Consider the following 6,000-nt stretch of genomic DNA (forward strand, 5'->3'; position numbering starts at 1 on the left):
TGACATAAAAGTAGAAGACTATGTAATCTTCTTATACGAAGGGTCTAAGCAAACTCGATATGAATATATTATGTGTAAGAGAGAGGTCTATGTAAACCTCATGATAGATGTAAATGAAAAATTTTAAATTTTCCACACTTTTAACCTATGAATGTAATGATGAATGCTAAGAGGATAGTCCTAGTTCTCTCCGAGGACGACGACGCTGGTTTTACGTCTAGGGGGTGCTCCCTGGATGTGACAAATTAAATGTCTAATACTGAATTGAACATACAAGAATGAAGGAGTGTCTTACTATCCATCCAAAACAATCCATACAAATAGCTCATAAATTCTATAGGTGAGAACGAACTTTCAACCTAGTAATCATCATATAGTGAGAAAAAGTTTTACATCAAGATCATTATGTGTTTATGGGGATGAACTTTCAATTAACACAAAACTAGATTATAATCATGTTCATAAAACAGGCATACATGAAGCATACAATTTGGCATAATTCCCATATTTTACCCTTCCTCGATCAAGTATCACATTCTCGTAGACAATCTAGGGTTACTACATTCATGATGGATAAGAATATGATCAAATGAACTAGATAACAACAAGTACAATTCCATACAATTGACCTTACTACAATTCACCCACATCACAAAGTCATAAATAAGGGTTATGGGGATCTCATGCATTCATGAGATATTTTACCATAAAATCAACATAAAACAACAATTCAATCATAGTATACTATAAATCATTGAAAACGTTTTCGGAAAGAATCCATGACTTGGAGTGAAAACCCTAGGTTTTGGAGAATTTTCTAATTTGTAATGAGAAGTTTGAGGAATCCATGAATGAAAGTATTCCATGAATTATAGACTACCATACTTTAAGTGTAGAAATTTAACAAATTTGTAAGAGAAATCTCCCTTATTGAATCCCTAACTTGATCTCTTCTTGTTTCTCTATGCAGATTTTAGAGAGAAGATTTTGGAGAGGTTTGATTTTGATATGGGTTGTTTATATTTTTATGAAGTGTTTGTAGTTAGTTAATTAATCAAAAGTGTTATATGCCTATTTAAGCCATATAAAATGACCCTACATTAAACTGACTTAATTAGAATTTCACCTAAATACCCCTATATTTGGCCGAATTAGAAAACATGACAGGTCTGGCCCACCACCAAGGACCTACAGTCCGTGTATGGACCTACTGGCCACCTTGAAGGTCTGTATGTCCATGACCTGCAACTCATTTTCTAGGTCTTCACCCACGACCCCCATCTACGAGGCATAAGTGGACCTACAAGTTGTAGGTGCCCTTCGTGGGTCACTGCCAAAGTCACTTTTTTTTGACTTTTCCTCAAGGACCCATGGTTGGTACTTGGAATTTAGGCCCTTTGACATTCTAACCGAAAACATGAATTTTAAGGTACAATGAGTTTTTTTGTTACACTTCGGAAATTCAATGACCTAGACTAGAGCCTCACTTAATGAATAATGGTTAAAATGGTATTTCCAGACCTAGACTAATGTATATAGATTGATTTAGAAGTATTGCCTAAACGTCAAGGGATGACCATGACGTCCGAAAACTAGTAAAATTGAACTAGTAGACGTCCTTAGGTCTTGTGAAGGTTTGGGAGTTTCGTATGAAGGCTAATACTTATAAAAATACTTTAAGTAGGTAAAAAATATTTGTAGGACCAAAAATTCCATGTGCGACCCCCCAAGGACCACCCTAGGGGTCCTTGAGGAGAACCCAACCATTGGCCAACAAGCTACCAAGGTAACAAGCAATTGTGCATGGCAGAAACAAGTCCACGTCGCGGAATAGGTTTACCATGGGCCAAAGTGTTGGTCCACGTCGCGGAATCTACTGTATCTAGATTTAATTTTTTGAAATATTGTGGGAGCATCTCCGCGATGCGGACTTGTTGTGTGACGGAAACTCAAAAAATTAAAGATAAGTTTGGCTTCATTAAAAGGTCCAACAAAGTGAGGGGTGTTTTAGCAGTTTTAGGGGATGGGTATATATTGATTTTAAGTCAGTTTTTCATCACTTTTACCAATCCAAATCAAATCCCTAAATTGAAAACCCAATTGCTCTCACCTCTCTCTAAAATTCTCTCTCTACCCACTGAATCTTCAAGAAGAAGATCAAGTCTCCAAGTTTTCTACTCAAATTCGTGGCTAAAGTTTTCATCAACATATGGATTCTTTCACTCGTGGGATTCCTTTGGCCAAGAGGTCCATTCAAAGATGATTTCAGATATACCAAAATCAAGGGTTTTTCTCTACACATGGGTCTTCTTTTAAAACTGAAATTGTGGATCAATTATAATTAATTATTATTAATTAGGATTGTTTAAGTGCATAATGAATGTTAATTGTTGTGTTTCACTTGAATTTCCCTTGGACCCATGTTCTTTCCCAATTTCATTAATCTTGGATCTTGTTTAATGAATTGGTTGAAGTTGATGAATGTATCCATTGTTAGATTGGTGTTGATTATGTTATTACTTCATAGACTGCCTATTATCATGTATTGTTTGGGTTTTGATATAATTCTTGAAGAACCCATGAATGTCCCTCTTCTCCTAGCCCTTACTCTTGAATTTATGTGAATTGATGGCTTTAAGTGAGGTAATTAAGTGTGTTCTTGTATAATTGATTATTGCATGATTATGATAATAGGTTTGATGGGTTTATATATCATATATTTGGGATGAATTCCTAAATGGGTTTCATGGAGGCCATTTGTAAGATCTTCAAAGTCATAAACATTCTATTATAGTGTTGTTGGTCTATCTTTGGCAATGTTGTTTAATTGAAGTATGAATGATGAAGTTATGAATTTATGATCATGCTATGCATATGATGGTTGTGAGATGATGATAGGTGTACTATTATGAGGGATTGAAGGTAATTCCTATGTGCATCTTAAGACTATGTTATGAATTAATGATCTCACATGTTGTTGGTTTTGATGAAAGGACATCCTCATCATATAAACTATGAGCTATGTACATGTTATATAAGGGGTTAATGCCCTAGGGCCTATCTCATGAACTAATGTTTAAAAAAGACTTAAAGGTTCTTTAAAAAGGGAATTTAGCTTAGCACCGAGGGAACTTGACAATGAGAGGAGGTGTTCCTTCACAAAGGAAGGGAGGTTCACACTACGTTCTCTCATGAGGTGGAAACTACAATTCTAATTAGCATAAAAAGGGTTTCTAGTAACAACCTCCTAGTTCCTTAACTATGTGCCCCCATAGGAAACCTAGCTAGTGGATCCACGTAGATGCTATTATGAATGTCCTACCTTTTAAAGTAGGATGCCCTCCTTTCAGTGTGAGGGGTTGACACCAGATTCCATGTTAGCTCATATGGTCTAATGTCGGTCATGGAGAAGTTTCCCGAAAGTAAAATGAATGAATCAAAGTAAGAAGATGAACACAAACTAGGATTACTTAAGAGGTGTCACTTAGTGTAGGTAAGGGTATGAGACTTTACCTATACATTACATACGTAGACCTTGAGGGGAGTTAAAGGGTGGAATCTTATGTTTATATTATATGTATGATGTTGGTCTCATATGCTATGTATGATGTTGGTTTCACTTGATATACATAATGTTGGTTTAAATTGTTATGTATGATGTTGGCGTGTATGATAATGTATGAGGTAAATGCAATGTTTATGGTCTCTTTGCTAGTTTACTTGGTTTATGTGGGTTATGGGGATTCACATACACATTGCACTAGTAGACTTGGATTGGTGTTATGAGTAAGGTCTTGTGATGTATTGATGAAATGGACTCAAAACATGAAATTTTGATTATGTCTTTGTTATGATGTTACTCTTGAACATGAATATGAATGTGTCTTATTATTGTGGTGATATAGACTTGTAATATGGTTCTTGAATGTGCATAAAGTCTTTTGAAGTGAACTTAGCATGCTTATCAACAAAATGTCCTTTTGTGCATGTTTTCCATACTTAGTACATGTGGTTTGTACTAACCCATATCTCATATATTTCTACATAAATGTAGGTTCGGGCTATTGAGGTGATTCTTGGCCAATTTCGTAGAGAAGCTTGGATTGTTTCTTAAGTTGGTGAGTCCTCAAGTCTGAGGACAAAAGCCTATGAATCTAGCTTTAGTTGTTTTGTTATGTTGAAAGACATTGTTCTATTTTTTCTATTTCAAGAACTATGTCGCATTCATTTTGTAAGACTTGTATTGATGTAAGGGCTAAGTCCCAACTTTTATATACTCTTATATATATTTTAGATGACGATGTGAGACAATGTAGTCTATTTTCGATATGTGAAGTGAAGTTGACTTCAAATGTAATGTTTTAATTTTTCCGCTTTTTATTCTATGTGTGATGCAATGTATGCTAAGGCTTGTCTAAGACCTCTTTGAGGATGAAGACGCTGGTTACTGCTAGGGGATGCTCTTTGGTCGTGATAATTTTCTAGGCTTTAACCCTAACTTCAAGCTTTAGCTAAGCCTATTAGTTTTGTGTTAGAATTTTGTTTAGTTTAATAGTTTCTAAAATGTTTCATCACCTGAGCTACTGAATACAGACCAATAGTTGATTTAAGCGTGATCTGGATGCTGAGTACCTTAACTTACATCATGAAGGATGTAGCGAAGAGTAGCATATTAGGTGATATCACTTGCTAGATCCTATGGGGCAATTATAGTTTATGTAACTTGGAGGTATATATGAAAACATCAATCGATGCCCTTTAGGCTATGAGGCTAACCACCTCGTGAGGACTATGGTTAACCCTACCTTCCCACATTGGGAAGGTGTCACCCCTCATCTTCAAGTTCACTCGATGCTAAGCTAAGTTCCCTTTATTGAAAAGCTATTATTATCATTACTTTATAAAATATAGGCTTAGGAGAGTTAACACCTCATATGCTTAGTTCATAGGTTATAGATGAGATCTCATCAGTCTAAGTCATGTGAGAAACCCTTTCACATGGGTATAGCATATGTAAGCACCATCTAGTTTAGGGAACTCTTGGGAACACCTTCCAAGCGCCCCTCTATTGACCAGATCATCATACATGTATGCGTATACATATATGTGAGCAATACTTTCACATAGACACATTAAGGCCACACATGTTTATACATTAATGCATAAGTGTATTTATGAGAAATCCTTTAATGTAAACACATTAAGACACTATGAGCATTCATAACATAACCATGCATTCATGTTCATGTACAAATATCACAAATGTAGGAACTATCCTGTCAAGGCACACATGTGCAATGCATAGACAATGCCGCATACCATTTCCCATACTAGTACACCTATCAAGTAATCCTAGTTAAGGGAATACATAACTTGCTTCATAGACATATACTTTATATGCATAATAGTAGACATTAGTGAATATGAGAACACCCTTCCATTAGACACCATTAACTTATACTACTTGTAAGCATGCATGAAGTGTGAGTGTGTGTGTACATTGGTCAATATGATCACCTAATGGCTATCAACAACACATTGAGGCAGCCACCCTCTTAGGACCACAATGCACCTTCATACATAGACCACACATCACAATTTAGCATAGCAGACAAGCTAGCTTCACATTACACTTAAGACTCCTTACATTCCCTATTCACACATTCACATAGGGGTACATAGGTAGGGTTCAGTAATAATTATTACTTCTTCAATGGAAGCACCTCAGCATAACCCTATCATAGTGATTCACAAGCTTATACATTAACAACAGAACTGAGATCACAACTAGAATAGAATACTAGGCATGCTTCACATTTGGTGATCATCATCACCACACTTTCATAACTCAATTGCCTTAAAGTCCATGATCACATCACATATATAATGACATTAAAGTAAACACCACCACCATAAGTGGACCATACCACACAATTCCATACAAGGCTACATCAACTAGCAATTCAATAAAAAAGTAGAGGAGAAGAACAATCTTACCAA

Source organism: Solanum pennellii, chromosome 3, assembly GCF_001406875.1.
Source record: "Solanum pennellii chromosome 3, SPENNV200".
Lineage (NCBI taxonomy): Eukaryota > Viridiplantae > Streptophyta > Magnoliopsida > Solanales > Solanaceae > Solanum > Solanum pennellii.